The sequence below is a fragment of the Lissotriton vulgaris genome, chromosome 3_1, assembly GCF_964263255.1.
Source record: "Lissotriton vulgaris chromosome 3_1, aLisVul1.2, whole genome shotgun sequence".
Classification (NCBI taxonomy): domain Eukaryota; kingdom Metazoa; phylum Chordata; class Amphibia; order Caudata; family Salamandridae; genus Lissotriton; species Lissotriton vulgaris.
In genome coordinates, this window is record NC_141689.1 from 1344841407 (window position 1) to 1344867804 (window position 26398).

The following is a 26398-nucleotide window of genomic DNA, read 5'->3' on the forward strand; positions in this document are numbered from 1 at the left end:
ACTCCCTAACAAACTCTGGTGGCCAGTCTTTCTCTGCTAGAAGAATATCATAGCCTTCAGATAGATTGTTCCAAAAGAGACCTTTTATTTTCCTAGTTTTGACCCCCTCTATACGTAATGTTATTTCATATAATTTATGAGGCACGCTAACTCTGGTGTCTGCAGTTTCCACTTGAATGTATTCATTCGTGTCCACTGTCTCCAGAAGATTCATAAGGATCTTGCGAGCTATGGTCACTTCTGCTGCGCTGTCTAGCGTTGTTTGGACCCACTCTCAGTTCTTGAGTTGTGTCCTCAGGATCCTCAGCATGTTTTACTTTAATACTGGCTACCTTCTTTTTTGGGAAATAGTAATTTTTTACTTTGATGAGCAGGTTCTGACCATCCTCTTCTTTCCGATTTCTGTGAAGAAGTCTGAAAAGATCGAGAGGGACGTGTATCAATATCTTGATATCTGTCAGGTCTTCTCAAATTATCCCTATTTCTAAGGTTATATCTTTTTTCAGAGGGCTCCCGTTGTGGAGACGTACCTCCCCGTTCTGGAGATCTATCTCTCCGTTGGGGAGACCTTCCTCTGGACTGACACTGTTTTTCTCTGGGAGTGGTCTGTTTATTACCCTCCCACTTCTTTTTTGGAGTAATTAAATTATTTATAATTAAAGTTTTCTCAGGATTTTCAGTTAGTTGTGGTTTTAGTGTTTTCCCACCCAAACTATCTCTACCTAATTCTTCATAGGATTTTTCAATTATTCTGGCAAGTTCAAAAGGTTGGTCTGCTATATCTGTTTCTTTTAATTTTTGGCGGATCGCCACTGATGCTGCTTCTCCTTTTATGTTGGCTAGTAGTATAGGCGAGACTTGCTTAAAGTCTTTCGGTAAGTTCATACCTAGATTTAAAGCAGGCTCTTGACCGTATTCATTTTGAATCTGTCTTAGTACGTCTGGTATAACCGCCATAGACGGAACACCATGTGTTTTTGTGTAGATTGAAGCAAATACTGTTCCCCAAGTGTCACAGTCCTCCACATGTGGTGCGATCCCCATGGGTAAGCAGATTGTCAGGATTCTGTGTTTTTCATGAGGTGTACTATCAGGGAATACTGCCTCTATTTGAGTAATCTTTTGAGCGAACCAGAACGGAATTTGTTCCCGTTTTGCGGGTAATTTGCCAATGACTGATTGTATAGTCTGTGGTGTAATTTTATTTGTGTTCCCCTGGTGAGGGGTGTGCTCCTGGTAAGTTAGTGGAATTTCAACGTTCTCGAAAGGGGCGTATTCCTCTGGAGGTTCCTCTATTTTGTAGTGGAACTCGCGTGTCACAGCATTTGCTGCTGGAAAAGTTATCCATGAATAGAATACCTCTGTCTGCCGTTATTCATGTGCCTCGACAACAAATATGACTGTACCACCTCTTGATGATACTCCATTTTCTATAAGTTTTATAGTTATGGTTTTCCTTACATTTACCGGGATGATTATTGCATCATCTTCATTTTCATTAAACGCTGTAACGTCTGAACCCGGTTGATTCGCATCTACTGCAGCTCCACTGGTTGCGTTGTTGTCGCCGTTAGTTGACATTTTTTAATGAAAGTTTGCAGAGCAAGTTTCAAGGAAACAAAGATTAGGTGCACAATATTTTGGAACACTGTATCCTTCAACGTTGACTAAACCAAAAACTAATACATAGGAATCTCTTCCTACTAAGTTTTGGCGGATATTAACCTTTTACCCACTCCAGACGTCTATTGGAGTTTTTACGGAAAAAAGGGGTCTGTGTGAAAAGCACCACTGCATTACTCTAGTATCTAGCGTTAAATTATTGCCTTACCAAACGTTGCGCGCCATGTAGTGTAGTTCCTATATTCCCAATAGGCTCTGCGCATTGGAATAACATAAACGATAGTGCAGACGTCGGACTGAGGTCGACTAGGTCTCTATCGAATATGTTAGACTTAATTGTGTGTACCAGCTAGCTCAGAGGTCACTAGAAACTTTCTCGAATACACAAGAAGGGATTAGATTCTGACTACCATATAACATGACAACTTTGTTCCCCCTGAAATAAGGAATATCTCCAGAGTCGCGGAAACAATAGATAGCTATTTCACTCAGTCAAACGTGCATGCTTAGTTTCACCAGGAGTGCAGAGAAATAGAGAGACGGGCGTTTTCAATAAAAGTGGTTATTTATTGAGCAGTCTTCTTTCTCATGCAAGAGAAGTGAATTGCCACAATTGCAATACTTGTCATAAAGTAAAGTGCGTACAGTAAAATGAGTATTATGAAATAATACTGTAAAAGCATTTATATGGTTTCTAAGCCATAAGATACTTAAAATGGATAAAATACATACAATGATAAAATAATGACTAAACGTACTCAACTGGTGTTTCTAAGATACGCCTACCCCGGTGGACCTAACCTAAGCCTAGTGCGTGGGAAGGAGTAGATGAGTTATAGTTTTTGCCAAGAATATGAATCAAGAATTCTCTAAGGGTCTAATCAGCTCTGTACCTTGGGTATAGAATGAAGGAGGTCTTGTATCTCTCTCTCAGGACTCGATCTCCCAGTAACCCGCAAGGGTGACAGGGAAACACCGGAGCTGGATTTCTCGGCAGGAGAAAAGACAGCGTCTCTCAGTGCGTCAGTGGGAGGGTTGGCTTCCTTCGGCACTCGCATCAGCAGGGCATCTGGCAAGTAGATAGCCGATCTACTCCAAACCACTGTGTGTTGCTTAAGGCAGATCTTGGTATATTTATACCTGGAAGGTGCCGAGTTTGACATAAGGTTGGACACAAGACGTCACTAAAAACTCGCAGTTCTTTCAGGACTCCAGGAGTTCTAGGACAAATCAAACTGAAGCAGGGGGAATTCCCGGGTTGCTGGAGGCTTGGTTTGTTTAAGAACGCGTTGTGCTTTCTAGGAGTCTATGGGAGTAGCCTTGCCGTATTTAGACTGCATTGGCTATGACTTAATATGGATATGATTCTTATGCCTTTATAAGGATATGATTTGATATAACCACATAAGGGCATAAATCAGGAATGTTTTAAATAGGGTCCTAGATACGTTCACAACTGCATGTCTGAGTTGCTGACCAGCAATGAGTCTCATGAAATAAACTAAGATTCCAAACATCAGTGTTATTCACGCTTATACCCATACCAAACTGATCTCACCTGATCTCCTAAGTAAAGCAGGGTCCAACCTGGTTAGTATCTGGATGCGAGTTTGCCTGGGAATACCAGGTATTGTAGGCTTTTCCCCTTTTTAGTTTGCTTTATGTGAAGTGGGTGGCTGTCTGACTTGCTATTGCCAGCACAGAAGTCAAATGAAAAATGTTAAGACCCCAAACGTCAATGCTCTTCTTGCCTATGACCACACCATCCTTAAAGCACCTGATCTCACAAGTTAAGAAGGATTGAGCCTGGTTAGTACCTGGATGGGAGACAACCTGGAAATACCAGGTGCTATAGGCTTGTCATCCTTTTTTATTCCCTTTAGTTGAAGTGGGTGGCATGTCTGGCTAGGTATGGCCAGCACTGAGTTCAAATTAAAAAATCTAAGACCCCAAACGTCAGTGAACTTCGTATGGCAATCCCACCCTGAAAGCACCTCATCTTGTCTGATCTCAGAAGTTAGGAACGGTTGGGTCTGGTTAGTAAACGGATGGGAAACAGCCTGGAAATGCCAGGTGCTGTAGGCGTTTCATCTTTTTTTATGTGAAGTGGGTGGTTTGTCTAAATTGCTATGCCCAGCTCTATAGTCAAATGGAAAACACCTATGAGCCCAAACGTCTGTGCACGTCATGCGTATTTCAAAACCACCTTGGAAGCACCTGATCCCACAAATTAAGCAGGGTCGGGCTTGCTTAGTACTTGGACGGGAGAGCGCCTGGGAATAGCAGGTGGTAATGTCTTTTCATCTGTTATGTTTTTTGCTTTAGGTGGAGTGGTTAGCTTGTCTAAATGGCCAGCACTGAAGGGGAATAAAAAAATGTAAGACCCCAAACATCATTGCACCTAATTCCTAAGGCCATACCACACTGAAAGCACCTGCTCACTTCTGATCTTGTGATTTCAAAAGTTAAGAAGGGCCAGGTCTGGATCGTACTTGGATGGGAGACCGCCTGGGAATACCAGGTGCTGTAGGATTTTCATCTTTCTTTAAACTTTAGGTGAAGCGCACAGCATATTAAAGATCGAGGAAAAGAGCATACCATTGCCGGAAATTCCAGTAAAGGCCTAGAAAAAAGCCATAAATAGACAGGTCTGCGAAATTTCTTTTGATCAGGATCTTGAATCACTTCGTTCTAGTCCCCACTTAGTCCCGCTGAACAGCTCCTATACGGTAGGTAAGGCACAACCATACCTAAGCGAGGCACTGACACCACAAGCCCAAACCAAAATTCCCTCCATGAGACTATGTATACTAGGAGTCGCCAACTTTAACCCTGCATGGGCCCACAAGGGGAAATTCACAAACTGCAGACTGTGCTCCTACATGAGGAAATCGAGATCACATCTCCTATGCTGCTGCCCCGCCCTTAGGAACGAACGCCGATGACTTCTTCGCCCAGTTTGTATTACCAAGGGAACCAAGACGTGTAGCGAAGCATCCGCCTTGTGCTTTTCTAAAACAACCACGAGGACCTTAGCGAGACTGGGGACATTTACTCGTCAGATTAGGATTGCTTTAAAGACCGCAAACGAACACAATCCAACCATGGTGCCCAGCATGGCACAATAAGGGGGATAAAGCAGCTTTCCCCCAAACAAGTACAGAGCCCTGAACCTACTCACCCATCCTACTGAGACTGCACCATATCTATGGCTCCCAATAGAAGCGCCAAGGAGATTGGCCTACAGATTGCTGAAGTAGAAATTACCAAGTTTCACGCATGTGCCTCAGAACCTTTGTGGAAGGACTCATGTCAATGACCACCGGCACTGGCTGATCTAGTGGGCGCCGTGGGGAGGGGGGATGGTACATCAACCACATTTTATCTGATGCCTCTATACTTTTACTGTGACCATTCTTTTACCTGCTTGTTTTTATGGTTTTTACTGTAATGATTTTAATTAATTGTACAGTTAATAAATAAATTCAAATGGTATGTGGCATGTCTGACTATCTATGGCCAGCACTGAAGTTGAATCAAAAAAACTAAGACCCAAAACATCAGTGAACTACATACCTACGGTAATACTACACTTTAATAGTATGATCTCAAAAGTTAAGCACGGTCGGGTCTGCTTTATAACTGGATGAGAGATCGCCAGGGAATACCATGTGCTGTAGGTTTGCTTTTGGCGAAGTGGGTGGCAAGTCTGGCTTGCTATGGCCAGCACTGAAGTAGAATGAAAAAAGCTAAGACCTCACACGTCAGGTGACTTCATTCCTACGGCCATACCACCCTGAAAGCGCCTGATCTTGTCTGATCTCCAAAATTAAGCAGTATAGAGACTGGTTAGTACATGTATGGGAGACCACATTGGAATACCAGGTGCTGTAGGCTTTTCATCTTTTCTTTTCTTGCTTAGGTGAAGTGGATAGAAAGTCTGGGTGCTGTGGCCAGCACTGAAGTTGAATGGAAAAAACTAGAAACCTAAACTCAGTGCAGTTTATGCCACACCCATACCACCCTGAAAGCATCTGATCTCAGAAGTTAAGCAGGGTTGTGCCTGGTGAGTACTTGGATGGGAGACTGCCTGGGAATATCAGGTGCTGTAGGCTTTTCATCTTTTCTTTTGCATTTGGTGAAGTGGGTGGCATCTCTAACTTGCTATGGCCAGCACTGTAGTTGAATGAAAAAATCTAACACCACAAACATCAGTGCACTTTCTACCTATGGCCATACCACCCTTAAAGCACCTGATCTTGTTTGATCTCAGTAATTAAGCAGGGTCAAACCTGATTAGTACCTGGATGGGGACCGACTTGGCATGCCTGGTGCTGCTGGCTTACCATCTTTTTTTTAAATTTAGGTTGAATTGGGTGGAAAGTCTGACTTGCTACTGCCAGCACTGAAGTTAAATGAAAAATGCCAGGACCCCAAACTTCAGTGAACCCCTTGCCTACAGGCCATACCACTCTGAAAGCACCTAGCTCAGAAATTAAGCAGGGTCGGCCCTGGTTAGTAATGGAGGCCACCTGGGAATGGCAGGTGCTGCAGTCTTTTCTTCTTTTTTTTTTATTTACGTGAAGTGGGTGGCATGTCTGACTTGCTATGGCCAGCAATGAAGTCGAATGAAGAAGGCTAAGACCTCAAATGTCAGTACACTTCATGCCTACAACATACCAACCTGAAAGCATCTGATTTTAGAAGTTAATGAGCATTGGTCCTGGTTAGTGCCTGGATGGGAGATTGCCTAGGAATACCAGGTGCTGTAGGCATTTCATCTTTTTTTTGCTTTAGGTGTAGTGGGTGGCATGTCTGACTTTTGTGACAAGCACTGAAGTATAGGACAAAAGGTAAGACACCAAAAGTCAGTGCACTTCATGCCTACAACTATACCACACTGAAGCACCTGATCTCAGAAATTAAGCAGCGTCAGGCCTGGTTAGTAGCTGGATGGGAGACCGCCTGGGAATACCAGATGGTTTTTCTTTTCATCTTTTTTTTTCTTTGGGTTAACTGGGTGGGATGTCTGACTTGCTATGTTCAGCACTGAAATCAACTGAAAAAAAGCTAAGACCCCAAACATCAGCTTATTTCATACCTACAGTCATATGTTATACCTGCTGTTAGCACTTGTGTTCCCTTTTCCTCTCTCTCTAATTTATTTCTTGTGCATGAAATCTTCCACCTTTTCTCTTCATGCTGACTTTCAAATTGTTGCTATGTTGCTTATTTGTGGCAATGGTTCTGATATCATCCTGTTGCATGCTATTGCTCCTATGTCATCCTTTGCTTGCATCATACTTCATTGCCATTCCATTTAGTGTTCTTTTGTAAGTAATATAAAGAAAGGTGATATGTTATACCTGCTGCTCAGCCAGTGTGACAGTGATTAGAGAATGTTGGTGATTGTGAGAGTCAGTTGGTGGATGGGCTGAGCAGCAGGAAGGCTGCTCCTGGTGGGGCTCTCTTATTTCCATCTTACCTAATAACTCTACTTAAGCAATCAACATGGAAGTGAACCATCATTCCTTCACTACACAATACCACCCTGAAAGCACCAGATCTCAAAAATTAAGCAAGGTCTTGCCTGGTTAGTACCTGAATGGAAGACTGCCTGGGAATACCAGGTTGTGTAGTCTTTTCACCTTTTTTTAGCTTTAGGTGAAGTAGGTGGCATGTCTGAATTGCTATGGTCAGCACTGATGTTGAATGAAAAAGCAAAGACCCTAACAGTTAGTGCACTTCATGCCTATGACCATACGACTCTGAAAGTACCTGATCTCACCTGGTCTCAGATGCTAAGCAGTATCAGGCCTGGTTAGTGCCTTGATGGTAGACTGCCTGGCAATACCAGGAGCTGTAGATTTTTCATCTTTTTGTATTTTTCCTTTTGGTGATGTGGGTGGCATATTTGACTGGCTATGTTCAGCACCGAAGTCGATTTAAAAAAGGTAAGACCCTAAACGCCCATACAATTCATGGCTATGGCCATACACACCTGAAAGCACCTGATCTCTTCTGATCTCAAAATGTAAGCAGTGTCGGGTATGGGTAGTACCTTGTTGGGAGACTGCCTGGGAGTTTCACATGGTGTAGGCTTTTTATCTTTTTTGTTTGCTTTAGGTGAAGTAGGTAGCATTTATGACTTGCTATAGCCAGGAAAAAAGTTGAAAGAGAAAGATGTGACCCCAAACGTCATTGCCCTTTATGCCTACGGCCATACCACACTGAAAGCACCCAATGTCGTTGAATCTCAGAAGTTAAGCAGGGTCGTGCCTGGCTAGTACTTGAATGGGAGACTGCCTCGGAATACCAGGTGCTGTAGGCTTTTCATCTTTTTTTGTGCTTTAGGTGAAGTGGGTGGTATGTCTGACTTGCTATGGCCAGCACTGAAGTCCAATGAAAAAAACCTAAGACCCAACATCAGTTTATCACCTTGAAAGCGCCTGGTCTCAAAAGGTAAGCAAGGTCGAGCCTGGTTAGTACCTTGATGGTAGATTGCCTGGGATTACCAGGTGCTGTAGATTGTTCATCTTTTCTTGTTTTTGATTTAGGTGATGTATGTGGCATATTTGACTTGCTATGGTCAACACAAGTCGAAGAAAAAAGCTAAGTCCTCAAACGTCAGTGCACTTCATACCTATGGCCATACACACTTTGATCTCAAAAGTTAAGCAGGGTTGGGCCTAGTTAGTACCTGGATTGGGCACCATCTAAGAATACCAGGTGCTGTAGGCTTTTCATCTTTATTTGTTTTTGTTTTAGGTGATGTGTGTGGCATCTTTGACTTGATATGGTCAGCACTGAAGTCGAACGATAAAAGCTTTGGCCTTAAACGTCAGTGGACGTTATGCCTAAGGCAATACCACCCTGAAAATCCCTGATCTAGTCTTATCTCAGAAGTTAATCAATGTCATGCCTGGTTATTACCTGGATGGGTGTTTGCCTGGGAATACCAGGTGCCGTATGCTATTGTTCTTTTTGTTTTTGCTTTAGGAGAAGTGGGTGGCATCTCTGGCTTGTTATGGCCAGCTCAGTAGTCGAAGGAAGAAAGCTAATATACCCCAAATGTCAGTGCCCTTCATGCCAATGGCGAAACTACCCTGAAAGCATCTGATCTAGGATGTTATGCAAGGTTTAACCTAGTTAGTACCTGGAAGGGAGACAGGCTGGAAATTGCAGGTGCTGTAGGCTTTTCATCTTTTTTGGGGGGATTTAGGTGACGTGGGTGTCATGTCTGACTTGCTATGTCAAGCACTGAAGTCCAATGAAAATGCTAAGACCCCAAACGTCATTGTCCTTCAAGGCTATGGCCATGCTACTCTGAAAGCACCGGATTGCATCTGATCTCAGAAGTTAAGCAGCATTGGGCCTCGTTAGTACCAGGATGGGAGACCGCATGGGAACACCAGGTGTTGTAGGCTTTTCATCTCCCTTTTGGGTGGCATGTCTGACTTGCTATAGCCAGCACTGTAGATGAATTAAAAAAAGCCAAGACCACAAACCTGGGGCGGATCCTCCACCATGAAAGCCAGCAGAGACAAGGACAAATAAAATGATAATAAAGCTTTTTTATATCATTTTATTTTGCGTCCTGCCAGCTGAACCGAGGGAGGGGCATGAACAGCCACAGTGATGCTGCAGCCGCAGGACGAGGGAGGGGAGTGGAGTGGTGGGCACTGCTAAATGCGCTTGAGGGTTTTGGCCAGCCCCAGAGGGCAGACAAAGCCGTTATGCGCACTTAGTCCTTCTCCACCAAGCTGTGTTCTACAGCTGGAAGGAGAAACCACCACTGGCTCCCAGTCCACATCTGAGAGGCAAACTGAGGCACTCAGACCAATGCCTGAGGCGCTCACATGCTGGGAATGCTATTCCCAGCATGTGAGCAGCGCTGGGATTTGGATCTGGGAGCCTAAGCAGTGTGCACCAGGTTCCTGACATGAACGTGAGGATCGGCAGGAAGGTGGAGGCCATCGAAGAAAAGTAAGTGTCGTTTTATTTATTTTTTATGTGCCTTTCTTTGTGTTACCCCCTTCTCCCTGCCCCACCACTTCACAGTACCAGTGGCTGCTCCTGCCCAAACATCAGTGCACTTCATGCCTAGCACCATATCACCATGAAAGCATCGGATCGTGTCTTATCTTAGAAGTTGAGCCTAGTTAGTACCTAAATGTGAGACAGCCTTGGTGTACCCGGTGTGTAGGCTTTTTATCTTTTTAATTTGTTTTTGCTTTAGGTGAAGTGGGTGGGATCTCTGACTTGCTATGGGCAGCACTGAAGTCAAACGAATAAAGCTAAGACTTCAAATGTCAGTGGACATCATGCCTGAGGCCATCCCACCCTGAAAGTCCATGATCTAGTCTTATCTCACAAGTTAAGCAATGTCGGACTAGGTTATTACCTAGACAGGAGACCGCCTGAGAATACCAGGTGCTGTAGGCTTTTGTTCTTTTTTTGCTTTAGGTGAAGTGGGTGGCATCTCTGACTTGCTAATCCCAGCACTGGTAGGACGTCAGACAGACGGAGCGGCTGCCCGTGTCTGTGCTCGACCAACTAATGCAGTACTTTCTAATTAGAATTTGTAAACACCGACTTCATGGTGTAACAACCTACTCCGTGGTGTAGGAATAACTAATCACACAGGGGCTTTCCATGGGGTAGTACGTCCTACCGAAGACAGACAGAGCGGCTACCCTTGTTTGTGCTCAACCAAGTAATAAGTTGGAATTTATAAACACCGACGTTGCGGAGCATTCACCGACTCAGCAGAGTAAGAATTCCTATACACACAGGGGCTTGACCGACTATATCGGGACTCCTACCTTCTCAAGCCTTGGCCCCCGGAGCCCCAGGACCAAATCATTGTAGTTCCTTATTGACACCCTCAGACTTGCCCCTCTCAGGCACTGATTTATCCCACTGCCGTGTCTGCCCAGGACTATATGCGCCACCTACAGGTACGCTAAATACTACATGCTTACAACACTGTCCTGATGAAGATCTCAAAATTCTGAGATCGAAACGCCGTGGACCTCTTTTACAACCAAATTTCTCTATTTCTTAAAAATCTGTACCAAGGAGTTTTGCTTATGTTGTCAATGCGATGTATATGTTTTTAAATATTTCCTTCACTCACCACATCTTGCCCCTTTTCACTTTTTTGTGAGCACTGAATCTATAATCCACTTGTTATCAAAATAGTCATATTGTCAAATAAATGAAAAGCTCTTTCAATGTCCACTTGTGTTCCTTCCTATATTTATCTAGTAAAGTGCCATATACCACAGGCTAATTTTTTTAAACTTCTTGAGAATAATAGATCCTTTTTAGGACCAATTGGCTGCGTATGAACAATTGTCTTTTTGTAAAACACATCACCATGAAAGCATCTGATCTTGTCTGATCTTAGAAGTTGAGCCTAGTTAGTGCCTGAATGTGAGGCAGCCTTGCAGTACCTGGTGTTTAGAGTTTTCATCTTTTTATTTATTTTTTACTTTAGGTGAAGTGGGTGGGATCTCTGACTTGCTATGGACAGCACTAAAGTCGAACAAGACCATCCCACTCTGAAAGCTCCTGATCTAGTCTTATCTCACAAGTTAAGCAATGTCTGGCCTGGGTATTACCTGGATGGGAGACCACCTAGGAATACCAGGTGCTGTAGAATTTTGTTCTTTTTGTTTTACTTTAGGTAAAGTGGGTGGCATCTCTGACTTGCTATTCCCAGCACTGTAGTCGAATAAAAAAAGCTAATACCCCAAACATCAGTGCACTTCATGCCTATGGTTAAACTACCCTGAAAGCATCTGATCTAGGAAGTTACGTAGGGTTTAGCCCCGTTGCAGCCTGGATGGGAGATTGCCTGGGAATACCAGGAACTGTAAGCTTTTTATCTTATTTTTTTGATTTAGGTGAAGTGGTTAGCATGTTTGGCTTGCTATGGCGAGCATTGAGGTCAAATGAAAAATGCAAAGACCCCCGAACATCAGTGAGCTTCATGTCTACGGCCAAAAAAACTGAAAGTACCTGATCTCGTCTGATCTCAGAAGTTAAGCAGGGTTAGGCCTGGTTAGTACCTCGATTGTGGATGGCCTGCGAATACCAGGTGCTGTAGGCTTTAGTTCTTTTTTTTGCTTTACGTGAAGTGGGTGGCATGTCTGATTTGCTATGGCAAGCGCTGAAGTCGACGGAAAAAATACCCCAAACGTCAGTGCACTTCATGCCTATGGCCATACCACCCTGAAAGCAACTAATCTCAGAAGTTAAGCAGTGCTGGGTCTCGTTAGTACCTAGTTTAGAGACTGCCTTGTAATACCAGGTACTGTAGGCTTTTCATCTTTTTTTTTTGTTGCTTTAGGTGATATGGGTGTTATGTCGGGCTTGCTATCGTCAGCACTGAAAATGAATGAAAAAAGTTAAGGCCCCAAAAGACAGCAAATTCCATTCCTACAGCCATACAACCCTGAAAGCACCTGATCTCATAAGTTTAGCAGGGTTAGGCCTGGTTAGTACCTAGATGGGAGACCAAATGTGAATACCAAGGGCCAGATGTATCAAGCTAAATTGCAATCGCAAATGCTTACATTCACAGAATTTCAGGATTTGCAATCGCAATTTAGCTGTGTGCAATGTAGGAAAGAAAAACCTACCCGCAAAATAAGGATTCGCAAAATTTGTGATTCCCTATTTTGCGCATGCATTTAGAGAATCGCAATTTGCGTTTCCCTAAATGCTATTCTAGTAGCCATCGCAAATTGCGATATTGCTGTAAGGAATCGCAAATTACCACCAACTTCAAGTTGGTGGTGATTTGCGATTCCCTAAAAAGAACACTTTTTTGCTTTTTTCAAAGTGTCATGTGGCACTCATACATGCCCTTAGGGCATGTATGTGTGCCACATGTGCACACATGCACATTTCAGGGGTGCAACAGGGTGTCCTTTTTGAAACCTTGCACCCTTGAAATTGCATGCGCAATTTGCGGGTACCTATTGGGTACTCGCGAATTGCGCATGCAAGTCCCATTCATTCCAATGGACCTCTTGGCCTATAGAAATGAATGGGACGGGATTCTTTTATTGCGAAACACAATCTGCGATTTCCAATTAAGAAATATGTAGGAATCGCATTTTTTATTGCGATGTCTACCTAGATTGCATTTTGTGAGACCTTAATGGCAATTCGCTAAAAATTGCTATTAAGGACTCGCAAAATGATACAATGATACATCTGCCCCAAAGTGATGTAGGCTTTCATCCTTTTATTTGCTTTGGGTGAAGTGGGTGGCATATGATAGAGCTGATATTCCACTTCACAAAATATATGACAAAGAAAGTTATTGACAACGTTTACACCAATGATGAGAAACAAATGCTCAGATTTTCCACATTTTTTAACAACTGATTTTAAAATTAGATTCACATACTACACTGCAAATGCGTGCAGATGGGAATATAGGTTTATGTCATATTTTATGCTCAATTTCAATAGATGTGATTATTAACAAGTATTAATGATTTTGATCCTTTAATTTTCATAACATGATCCTAATGAAACAATAGGATTTTATGCGGAATAGATTAATTTACATGTGAAAGAATAAGAAACCATTATGCCATGTTTTAATGTATGCACCGAAAATGACAAAAGAAAAGCAGGTGCTACAAGGGGTTTCTTGAAGTTGTTTTCCTGAAACTTTCCCTAATGTACGTTTTATACATGTGAGCTTTGAATAACATTCAAGTAAAGAGATTAAATGTATTTTTCCTATATGTGTAATGTTGAAACATAAAAAAATGATGAGTCCCTTATACTTATATTAATTAATCATGATTTAATTGAAATGTTTATTAATGTGTTCATTTACAAAATTAATAATGTTAGTTATTATTAGTGCAAGATTTATAATTTATCATAACTGATCATGTATTTGCTGCATTTCTGTAGACCTAATTTCTTGCTCTTTTCCAACGTGAACTTGTGAACTGAGTATTCTGAAGCTTGTGGGAATAATCAGAAAAGTTACTATTTGTATTCCAACTCTCAAATGTTTCCTTGTATATCCTCTGTACAGCAAAAAACATTGCAATATTTTGTGTAACATACTAGCAGAGCTGCTTGGGAAAGGAGTATCAGCGAATCATATCGTTTTTTTCTGTTTCTCTCTAAAATATCCCATTGTTCATATGACTAAGCTTGCATGGCTTAAGGAAGCTACGTAACCAATTACTTGATTTTTCCACATTGTATTCTTTTTACCTACTACAGCAACCTCATCCTATCAGGACTGACCAATAGGACAGAGTGGTTTGGCATTTCTGACGATGCCAAGGGGTGTCATCTCAGAAATTTGTGGAGTATAATTGCTCAGATTTTGGGACAGATGGTGTGACACCCACTGTTGTATTGGAGACAGCTTGATTTGGACATCTGAAGATTTACTGAATGGTGTGCTAAAGCAGAACTGAACTTTTCAGCTGAAGGTTTTCACAATATGCTGTTTGACTTTATTGTTGCTGCCTTGACAAATCTGAACTGGTTACTGGGAACTTTGCTGAACTTCCTCAAGGCTCACCTGATTTCCTTATTTACTTAATCAACTCACACCTTGGATTGACCCCTGATCTGTCTTGGATGAGGTAGATATCTATTTCATTATTCTCAGAGGTTTGATGTCATATTATTAACTTGATGTTAGGGTTTAATGTTATCATTAATTTAGATGATGATGTCTGAATTACTAAAGCTAAACTTAAACGAAATTCTGCTGATTCTCCGTCATCATTTAATTGAAGGTAAATCTATGGGTTTTGAACTAATTATAGAGGTTAGAATTTGTTTGCCTTATAAGGAGTATATATATATTTAACCTCGTGAGAGTGTGAAGTTTTAAATCGTTTGGATTTTTTCTTAAGTGCAGGGAGAGAAATTGTAAACAATTTAGGTGGCTTCACACTGGTGGAGATTATCGCTTGGAGTGTATGTTTATTGATTCTTTGTAGTGAGTGAAGATCTATAATTTCTTTTAGTGGAGCAGACAAGAATTAATTTTGAGACTTTTTCTTATACTACTGCTTTGAAAACAAATATTTATTGAAAAAAGAAAAAGGAGCGAGTTGAGTTGTAAAGGAGGGGCAACTGTTGCAAGGAGATATCTGACATCAGAGTGTCGTGCTGTGATTGGTTGGTTAGTGTAAATCCGCACTGGAATTGGCTGACAGTATCATAGAGAGCTGTGCACAGATTGGTAGCTGGGACGAAAACAAGGAAGTATTTACTAGACAGTATAGAGTGAAATATGTGTAAGAGGTTATTGAGAAACGTATTCTGAACATAAAAATTCTGAAGTATATAAAGACATTTATACAGGGAGATCTGCCGTACCTACTAGAGAAGGGGTACCGATACCACCTGAGGGTACACAAGAGAGAGGTTATCATACATGTAAATGGTTAGAAAATTGGATGAAGTATACAGAGATTAATGGACCGTTAGCTTTCCCACAATATGGAACATTTTATTATACAAATTATCAAAAATTTGAGGAGACAGCTACACAATATCAAACCACCTCCGAGACCTATGCAGTTTGAAGCTCTCTGAGAATGGGAACATGTTGCTCATCAGAAAGAGAAACTGAAATATCAGAGAAGATAAAAAAAACACCTTAAATAGGTATGTAGAGGTTAGATGTGATGCCCAACAGAAATCATGGAGAACAGATATAGCAGAGGGAACACCAATATATCACCAATATATCCTGTATTAGTTGCAGAAAATGGTGAAGGAGAAATATATATTTTTTTTGTTTCAAAAACCTTTATTGGGTATAAAACACAGTACATCAGTGCAAGGAAATCGAGCCATATCCTGTCAAATATTCAAACAAAGCATGAACACCTTCCTATACGATATAGCATATAGTGCATCAATATTAACTATTATACAATAAACAATCCCAATCCCTCCCTCCCACAAAACAGTCCATTCAAAGTACCGAAGTGAGTGTTAGAATCTTGTTAACAATCACGTGTTAGCTTTGGCAAGGTCCATGCAACATGCACAATAAGTCCGTCTGGTCAAAGGTATTAATCTGTCTCTGGACGGCATGAGTGACAGCGCGGCCTCTCAGAGCCACAGATGCATCCCGGCTCACAATCCACACAATAGTAAAAAAAGAAAAAGCAGCAGCAGTAATGCAAGATGTACATACAGGCATCAGTGGTAGATAACGGCCCATTCTTCAGTGCAGGACAGTACAAACTGGTAAGTTAGGGATTGTCATTATCTCCGCCCTCCACCCCTTCCTCCATCATCTCCTCACGTGCCCGTTGCCTAAGGAGATAGGACATTAGGGGGCCCCAGATGTCTTTTGGTTGTGACTTCAATGGCAGTAGTTCGGAATATGTGTGTAATTGATCTCGCCACGTGGACATAGTCATTATCCAAGCTTTGAAATTGGGGGCGCGGCCTCTTCCCCACCTGCACGCCACCAACCTGTTAGCCAGCAATAGACTCATTGCTAAAAACTTTTTGTGCACAGTTACAATGGTATGTGTCAAGCCTAACAACGCCGCCAGTGGGCATGGAGCTATAGGGGCGCCTAGCATGTCAGAGAGTCCCGCAAAAACCAATGTCCAGTATTCAGCTACCTTAGGGCATGTCGAAGATAAGTGAAGAAAGTCAGCCCCTGCCGCTCCACATCTCAAGCAACAGTCCGTCTCACGTAGGTGAAACTTATGTAATCTAACAGGGGTGTGGTATAATCGGTGCAGAAATTTGTAGTGTATAAGACATAGCCTATTGTTACCTGTGATGGCGTTCGTTTGTGTGCAGCTAATTTCCCATTGCTCATCCGTCAGTGGTGTGTCAAGGTCTTTGTCCGAGTCTAGCCGAGCTATTAGGGAGGTGGTCTGAGGCGCGTGTTGTACCTGTTTATAAAGTACTGAAATAACATGTTTCGGGGCTTCTGCCTGCAGTAAGGTGTGTAGGGGCGTGAAAGTGTCAGGCTCGTCTGGAAATGAGGGGGTAAGTGATCGGACGCCCTGTCAGAGACAAGTATATTGGAATGTGCCCATTATTGAAGGTTCACGCTCTCCGAAAAACAGACCTGCGTTGAGAAACTGACCTTGTATATATAAGTCTCCCCACAAAGCGTACTCAAGCTCCAACAGCATTTTACGACATATTGCCTCACAGGTGACTTGCAGCCGGGGATCATTCACCAATGGCTTTCTGGGTGAGTATAGAAAGGGCTGCCCATGTCACGTGCTATGCGGCTCCAAGCCGCCGCAGTGCAGTCCACCATGGACAGGTCCAGTAACCTAGCCCCCACCAGTGTATGTATACAGCCAGACTTCACAACCGGGGACATGTGGCCGTCCTCTACGGCCAAATGTGCCATGTATGGTGGCGGGTGAAACCAATAGGTAGCAAAATGGGCATGTGCACAATCATAGTAACGCTCAAAGTTGGGAACATCAAACCCACCCCGATGATAGGGTAACATAAGCGTGTCAAGGCTAAGGCGTGCCTGTTTCCCACCCCAGATAAGTCTTGTTAACTGAGTCCTTAGTGTTCGGAAAAAGAACTTCCCGGGTTATACGGGATATTGATGAAGAGGTACAGCAGTTTCGGGAGCAGCACCATCTTAATAAGGGCGACTCGGCCCGCCATTGAGAGTGGGAGACGTAGCCATTTAGAGATGTTGTCAGTGATTTTATCTATGGCCGTGCCATAGTTAGCTCGCATCAGGGTTTCTTTTTGCCTGGTGATCCGGACGCCCAGGTACATCAATTCCTCAAGTTCCCATACAAGGGGCTAGTCTAGCAGGTGCGGCTGTGTTTTATCTGTTAGCTGGAATATTGCGGACTTAGCCCAGTTAATCTGCACCCCCGCGATGCCGCTGAATTTCATGAACTTACGCAGCACTGGATTTAGGTTAGATTGGGGTTCCTTGACGTACAATGTCATGTCATCTGCATAAAGCGAGATGAGCAGCTGTCGGGTGGGGTAAATAAGAGCGCAATGATTATGTCGCTGCCTGAGTTTCGCAGCCAGGGGTTCAATAGCTATTGCAAAGAGGATGGGGGATAGCGGGCATCCCTGGTGTGTACCCCTGTGAATGGTAAAAGGCGGTGACCTAGAGCCATTCAGTAGCACCGTGGCTTTTGGATACAGCAGCCGTACCCAATCAAGGAAGCTAAAAGGCATCCCCATGTGTTCCAGCGTGCCCAGCAGGTAGTCCGAAATCCAGCAAATCAAAGGCCTTCGTGGCGTCCAGGAAGACCGCCACTGCCTCACAGTTTGGATCAATGTCCTGTAACACAGCATGTAGGGTGCGCAAATTATGCAAGGTTGCCCGGTTTGGGACAAATCCGGCTTGGTCCGGCAGGACCAAGCGCTCCATGAGGAGATTGAGACGGGTTGCCAACACTTTAGCTAGAATTTTGGTGTCACAGTTTAGCAGCGACAGGGGCCGGTAGGAGTCGCACTGCGTGGGAGATTTGCCGGGCTTGAGCAGGGAGGTTATAAGAACCTCCCGCATAGTGCTGTGGAGGCGACCCTCTTCCAGTGCTGCATAGTAAACATTTTTTAAGATGGGGCCAGTAGGGGGGCAAAGGTTTTATAGAACTCTATCGGGAGACCGTCGGAGCCCGGAGCTTTACCAGATTTCATCGACATGATGGCCTCCATGATCTCATCTAATTCCAGTTCCAAGTGGAGGAATTTCTGCTGGGTGTCCCCTAGCCAGGCTAGTGCTACGTCCTCAAAATAGGTGGTCAAGTCCAGTAGTTCTCTCCTGTGTGAGGAGTAGAGTGCTTTATAGTGCTCTTGGAAAATGCAAATTTGGTCCGGGAGATTTCTGTGCATGACTTATCTTGCAATTCAGTGACATAGTTGGCAAACTTAGGGGGTCTGATCGCGTTTGCCAATGCCTTCCCCCGGAGGTCCCCTTCACCATAGACGCGCGCTGTGTGTGGTTTCCCACGGAATGTGCATTACCCGTCCGCCACCGTCTCATATTCCGTGAGTTTATCTCGCATGCGAGCCTTGACTGCACCATCTTCCGGACTATGGGTACGGGTGCTCTCCAGCTCGTGCAGCTCGATTTCTAGTTTGTGGAGGTCCTTTCGCAGGGTCTTAAGAATTCCACCACCCTTGGCTATGCACCAGCCCCTCATCGTGACTTTTAAAGCCTCCCAGACAGTCGTGATGCTAGGAACCGCCTCTAAGTTACGATCGAAAAAGTCCTGAATGTCCTGTTCTAACTCTGCCCTGAACACGATATTGTGGAGATGAGCGGGGTTGAGGCGCCAATTCAAATAGGGGGAGCAGTCAAGAGGAATTCTGAGTTCCACCACGATGGGGGAGTGGTCCGAGAAAGTGCGGGCCAGGTGTGTCACCTGAGTTAGCCAGTTAGCCATCCCTGTTGCCATGAAGATATAGTCCAACCTAGCCCAAGTGGCATGCATTGTCGAATAGTGTGTGCCTTCTCTTAGTGTGGGGTGTGCGTATCTCCAGGTGTCTATCAGACCACTGCCATCTACTATACCGCAGAGTGTTTTCTGTGTAGTCGTGTAATGTGCTGAACTAGCTCGGGACCGGTCTTGGTGAGGGCGTAGAGCAGTGTTAAAGTCTCCCCCCAGGATGACATATGCGATACCTAGTGTTTGGATCTCACCCCACAGCAAGAGCAGGATATTGGGATTATCAATATTAGGGCCGTAGTAATAGCAAAAACCACTTCATGAGTAAACAGATGTCCCCAGAGCAGGCAGAATCTGCCCTCTGCGTCGGATTTGTAGGGTCTGCTTTCCTATGGTCACCCCACTTTTTGCTTTACTGGTTTTTGACTTATTGTGGCTGTGGGCCTGCTAATCAGACCCACAGCCCAGCTGTGCTCTCTCTAAATTCAATCCCATGTAATTTAGGTACATTACCAATTGGACATTGGGTCACCTTATGAGCCCCTGTACAGTGTACTATAGGTACCCAGGGCATAGGTGCATCCAAGGCCTACCAGGGGCTGCAGCATATATTATGCCACCCCTGGCTGGCCACTCACATTGACACAACTGGCTGATCACTCAGCTGGGACAAGGTTGTGTAATCACCCCTTGCTTAGGTGTAGTATCCTTATACCTACCTTTACATATAGACACATATATACCTATAAGTCAACTCCTATGACAAGCCTTAACAATCCTGGAGGCAGAGTGCTTGGTTTTATGTGAGATGAGGCTCTAGCATGAGCTGAGCCTGTCTGCAGCTTTAGGAACCATGTCCTTATAGTTGTTCTATGATATAGCCATACCATATACTCTTAAGTGTATTATCATCCTCGCGGTTGAATGCTAACTTTGGCTTGGCTTTATCAAAACATGTCGTCTAAGGTGTCATACACTTTGGAATACTACCCCCTCACCAGTTCTGGTCAAGTGGGTAGCATTCCACCCTTCTAGAGGGAGAAGACATGTTGTTCCTAGTAAACCCGGTTAACGTTAACCAGAGCCTCAGCATCACAAAATGGATGCAGCTGCCACAGACACAAGTCTGACCTCCTGCTGCTGGGAGTCCTTCCAGCGAGGGAGGCTTGGACAATATGTTTCCTGTCTTGCGAGGTGCTAGCACCACCCCAGACAGGCCATAGTGTATAGGGGCAGGGAGGGCTGAATGAAATGAGACATTGCCTGGGGCACACAAGGTGTCCCATACATAGCCCCGTTCAAACCAGTTGCTGGGGCACTCCAGCCCCAGCTCTGGCACAAAACTAGACAAAGGGAAAGGGGTGTAACCACCCCCTTCCCTGGTCCCACCCATAGGAGGGACATAGCAGGTAATCCAGCCCCTTAGATTAGTATATAGGTAGGAGCTGAGTCTAGAGACTTTAGATTTATCCTGACTGAAACTTGAAATGAAACTCTGGACCTTCGACGTTCTACTTGAAGATAGAAGACTGAAGAATCTCCCTTGTGGTCAAGGAGTGACCCACCTGCACAAGCAGGCACCATCAAGCTGTCAACGGTTTGCTTTGTCGACGCTCCCGCCGGAGCCCAAGCACAGAGCCTGACAAGACCTGGGCTTACAGACTTCCTTCAGCCCGATCCACAGCCACAGCAAAGCTGAGACCCGTGGAGGCGACGAGAGACGTGGGACCGGCCATCTTGGAAAGCCTGCAAATTGCTTTCTGTGCAACTTCTGAGGCACCCTCGAAGTTGTGCATTGGGGATTGAGAAGCCCCAGCCCCAAGCCTCATCTGCACCAAAGACCAGCCCTCCACACTCCACGAGTACCGCGTGGGGCCCTTTTGCATTTTCCTGCTCGACGCGTCTGTACGATCACTTGCCTGTTGGCTAGTGACATCTGTGACAAAGAACCTTTAAATTTTCACTGCTGGGCTGGTTGCTCCAGGCTGGCCCTCAGGGGTTCTCAGAGGGGAATGACTTCCCTTCAGAGAAGGGAACACCAGGCTAGGATGAGGGAAGTCAATCTCAGAATTGAGAGAGAAGAACTTGCCCTAGCCAAAGAGAAGCTTGCTCTTGCAAGAGAGAGGAAGTTAAGTGGATTAGAATCCACTGGTGGCAGCAATATCCCTAAGGATAAAGACAGGTCCTATGACAATAGACACCTGACTAAGATTGTGCCCCCCTACAAAGTTGGGGATGACATCCACAAATGGATAACTGCTTTGGAGAGGGCCTGCAAAGTACAGCAGGTACCCCAAAGTCAGTGGGCAGCAATCTTGTGGCTCTCCTTTTCAGAAAAAGCTAGAGATAAGCTCCTCACAGTTAGTGATGATGATGCTAACAATTACACTGTCCTGAAGAGTGCTCTGATTGATGGGTTTGGCCTAACCACTGAACAGTACAGGTTGATGTTAAGAGATACCCAGAAGACACAGACTCAGTACTGGACTGATTTTGTTGGTTGTGCCACTAAGGCTCTGGAAGGCTGGTTATTGGGAAGTAAAGTTAAGGACTATACAGGATTGTATAATTTGACCATGAGAGAGCAAATACTTAACAATTGTCAGAACCAGTTATTTCACCAACACCTGATTGACTCAGATCTGACCTCTCCCCAAGAATTGGGAAAGAAGGCAGATAAATGGGTCAGAACCAGGGTTAAGCAGAAAAACCAGGTCCAAGGTGGTGATCAGAAAAAGGCAGACCAAAAAGGTGGGGATCAGAAACCAAAAGACCAGAAGTCTTCAGCAGGCCCCCTAAAAACTAATGAAGGGGGGTCCCAAAACTCTAAGAAGAAGAAAGAAGGTCCAAAGAAACCTTGGTGTAATTATTGTAAATCTGCCTCTCACTGGTTCAGTGAGTGCACCAAGAAAGGTACCGCCCCTACCACTGTAGCCCCTAAGGCATCAGCACCCCCTAGTACAGTTAACAGTGGTAGTTCCCAACCCAAGGCTATAGTGGGGTTAACCATGGGTACTGAGATGGATTCTGGCCTAGTCAGGATTCCAACTCAGGCTGTTCTTGTCTTTAATGGGGACATGGTTATGTCCTTTACTGTAAGTCCCAGTACTCTGGGCAAATACAGACAAATGCCTTTGATCAATGACAAAGTGGCTCAAGCCTACAGGGACACATGTGCCAGTGTCACTATTGTGACACCTGACTTTGTGGAACCTGTACAGATTGTACTGGGTGATAATTACCTGGTGACCAATGTGTAGGAAGGTGGCTACCTGACTATGGTTACGCCAGATTTTTTGCCTTGTGTTTAGCTGGTTTTCGACTTAGTTGGCCTGGTTCCCTGCTAATCAGGGCCCCAGGCTATCTGCTCTCTCTGTAAAATGGATTCCATGTACCCTAGGTGCATAACTAGATTGGCTTGGGTCACCTTATCAGCCCCTGTACAGAGCACTATAGGTGCCCAGGGCATAGGTGCATCCAAGGCCAACCAGGGGCTGCAGCTTATCTTTTGCCACCCCTGGCTGGCTATCTAAAATTGACACAACTGGCTGATCACTCAGCTGGGGCAAGGTAGTGTAATCACCCCTTGCTTAGATATAGTATGCCTATATCTAAACCTAACTGGACACATATATACCTATCAGCCACTCCTATGGCAGGCCTTAACAATCCTGGAGGCAGAGTGCTTGGTTTTGTGTGAGATGGTGCTCTAGCATGAGCTGAGCCTGTCTGCAGCTGTCGGGACAAATTCCCTAAGCTGTTCCGGGATAATGCCATACCATATACTATTAAGTGCATTATAATCCTCGCGGTTATATGTTAACTTTGGTTTGGCTTTATCAAAACATGTTGTGTAAGGTGTCATACGATTTTGAATACTACCCCCTCGCCAGTCATGGCGACGGGGGTAGCTTTCCACCCCTCTAGAGGGAGACGACATGTTACTTTGCTAAAACGCGGTTGATTTTAAAAGAGCCTCAGATCCACAAAATGGATGCTTCTGCCACAGACACAAGTCTGACCTCCTACTGCCGACCAAAACTCAGCACAGGAGGCCTGGACAAAGGCTTTCCTGTCACAGGGAGGTATCACACCACCCCAGACAGGAGATAGTGGATTGTAGCAGGGAGGTTTGAAAGAAACCAGACACTGCCTGGGGAGCACAAGGCTGCCCCTTGCATAATCCGGCCAAACCGGTTCTGGGGCACACCAGCCCCAGTCCCAGCGCGGCCTGGATCAAAGGAAAGGGGTGTATCCACCCCCTTTCTGGGTCCCACCCATAGGAGGGGACCTAGCAGGTAATCCAGCCCCCTAGATTGGTATAAGAATGGGAGCAGTGCCAACGCACTCAGATTATCCTGATGAAACATTTGAAACAAAACTCTGGACCCTTTGACATCCTACTCAACGTAGAAGACTGAAGAATCTCCCTTGTGGTCAAGGAGTGACCACCATGTGCAAACAGGCACCATCCAGCACCTCAACGTCTGCTTTGTTGCAGTTCCGCCGGAACTCGAGCAACAGAGATCAACGAGATTAAGCTTGCCTGCCTTCTTACAGCCCGATCCACAGTCCCTGCAGAGCTGAGACCCGTGGAGGCGACCGGAAGCATGGGGCACGCCATCTTGAACTGACCACAAGACGCTGACTGTGCAGCCCACATGTGACCCTCGAAGCTGTACACCGGGGTTTGAGAAGCCCCAACCCTGAGCCACTTTTGCACCGAAGTTCACCCCTCTACACTCGATGAGGGCTGCGTGGGGCCCTTCTGCTTTCTTTGGCTCGACGCGTTGGCCCGGTCACTTGCCAGCTGGCTTGTGGCCCTTGTGCCAGCGAAAACCTAAATACAACTTGGGATTCTGGTTGCTTAAGACTTGCACCAGCTCCTCTGAAAAGGAGCACCCGCTCTGACCTTCCTGGTCCGAGCAAGAAGCAATCTTCCAATCCCGCGTGGATTGCTCTTGCCAAGTGTTGTTTGCTCAGATCTTGAAGCCGACAGCGCCGATGGTGAGAGCCTGCGTGGGACAGCTTGTGATCCGCTCCTGGGTGTCGCAGATGCCCCAGAGCCCACGTGGCAGTGGAGAGAAGATCCTCGACAACCACCTGATAGCGCCCGACATTGCCTGGTTCCGTTCTGGTTCCACCCTGGTCACTGCTGAGTGACCTAGACTCTGTCCCCTCTGCTTTCAGGTACTTTTCTACTCTGATCCACCCTTGGATCACACCGGACACTTCTCCTTCACATCGCCTGCAGCATCTTCAGCTTCAAGCACCAACAACCTGCGTGACGAAACCTGACGCCACTTCGACCCTATGCACCCGCTTCCTGTGGGTGAGGTAACTCAGCAACGCCGGTGTTCCCACACTGGTACACACCTCTAGGGTCTGTGTCTAAAGTTTTGTCCTTCTAGGTTCAGCGGAAGTATCCTTAAACTCTATTTGTGTAACTTTTACGCACCCTTGACTTTGCATTGGTGCACGTGTGTGCTTTAAGCGCTGCACCCGAATCCCGCGGGCTTTTCCCGACTTCAGCATTGCTAGTCCCGACTGCTCACAGCGATTCCCTAGGCCTAACCACTGTTCGATTGGTATCTCTTATACCACTTTCTTAATATATGGTTTGAGTGGCCACCCTCCCTCATCCATAATTGTGCAACTTTGTATGTTTACTGTGCTTTTGATTTAACGCTTGTGCCCCTTTGCTCATAAAGAGTACTGGGGATTATTTTAGAAATAAACACATATATTTTTATAATATATACTTGTGTGGTGTCCTTTCATTTGATATTACAGGATTGTGATTGGTAAAACAGCTCGCTTAACACGACCTCTTGAGTTTAGCCTTTCAGGCTGCTTAGTCCATGCTACTCCTAGGATAGCTTGTCTATAAGGTTGACTCACAACCAGACACCATAAGAGATTGTTTGGACTGATACAAGGTGGTTCCAGAATTGGAAACATCATATATCAGGCCAACTTCTCACACAATGCAAGCAATGTCAATACTACACATAGTGTGGCAGTTGTTAATTTCTCCTGGGGAGGGGTAACTGGCCTCAAAAGAGTTGTGGTAAGTGCAGACCTCCCAGTTGAATGTCTGCTGGGCACTGATCTTGAATCCTCAGTATGGTCAGAAGAGGAGTATAGGACTCATGCAGTAGTCCATGTACTAAAAGCTGGCTCACTACATGAGTACATGGATACTGACTGAATGATTACAGTGGTATAAGGAAAGACACTGGGTGAATTCATAATTGATTGAGTTTTACTTCAGTGAATGGATTAGTACATGGAGCTGAAAGGGTCACTATATAAGTGCAAGAGCAGTGACAGGGTGTTTGCTGGACTGTATGGATACTGACTGGGGCACTGTAGGCCTCAAAGTGGTTAGAGCACTACATGCATAGTGCATATGAGTTTGAAGCAGTCCATGTGCTAAAGCCTGACTCGCTGTATGAGTACATGAGTACTGACTGAATGATTACAGTAGTATAATGAGAGACACTGGGTGAATTCATAATTCGGTGAGTTTTACTTCAGTTACTGGATTAGTAAATGGTGCTGAAATGGTTATTATATGATTGCAAGAGCAGTGACAGGGTGTTTACTGGACTGTATGGATACTGACTGGGGAATTGTAGGACTGAAACACAAGTGTGAAGGTGGTTAGACCACTACATGCATACTGCATAGGAGGTTGAAGGAGTCCATGTCCTAACGCCTGGCTCACTGCATGAGTACATGGATACTGACTGAGTAATTACAGTACTATATGGAGAGACACGGGATGAATCATAATTGGTTGAGTTTTACTTCAGTGAATAGATTACTACTTGCATCTGAAAGGATCACTATAGAACTGCAAGAGCAGTGAGAGGGTGTTTGCTGGAGTGTATGTATTTTGACTGGGGAATTGTAGGCCTAAAACACAAGTGAAACAGTGGTTAGAGCACTACATGCATAGTGCATAGGAGTTTGAAGCAGTCCATGTCCTAAGAACTGGCTTGCTGCATAAGTACATGGATACTGACTGAATGATTAGCTTGAGTTTTACTTCAGTGAATAGATTAGTACATAAAGCTGAAAGAGTCACTAAAGAACTGCAAGAGCAGTGAGAGGGTGGTTGCTGGAGTGTATGGATTTTGACTGAGGAATTGTAGGCCTCAAACATAAGTGTGTATGTGGTTAAAGAAGTACATGCATATTGCATAAGAGTTTGAAAAATTCCTTGTGCTAAGGCCCTGAATCGCTGCATGAGTACTTGGATACTGAGTGAATGATTAGAATAGTACAAAGACACATGAAGTTACCAAATGCTTATCTCACAATGGTTTCTAAATGCACAT

At 44.7% G+C, this 26398-nt stretch overlaps 3 pseudogenes; all 3 read left to right on the forward strand.

Moving 5' to 3' along the window:
• Positions 1-7835: 7835 nt before the first annotated feature.
• LOC147727861 (5S ribosomal RNA) lies at positions 7836-7954 on the forward strand (annotated as a pseudogene).
• A 977-nt stretch (positions 7955-8931) lies between these two features.
• Positions 8932-9050, forward strand: LOC147727862 (5S ribosomal RNA; annotated as a pseudogene).
• Positions 9051-11622: 2572 nt separating this feature from the next.
• LOC147727863 (5S ribosomal RNA) lies at positions 11623-11740 on the forward strand (annotated as a pseudogene).
• Positions 11741-26398: the final 14658 nt, after the last annotated feature.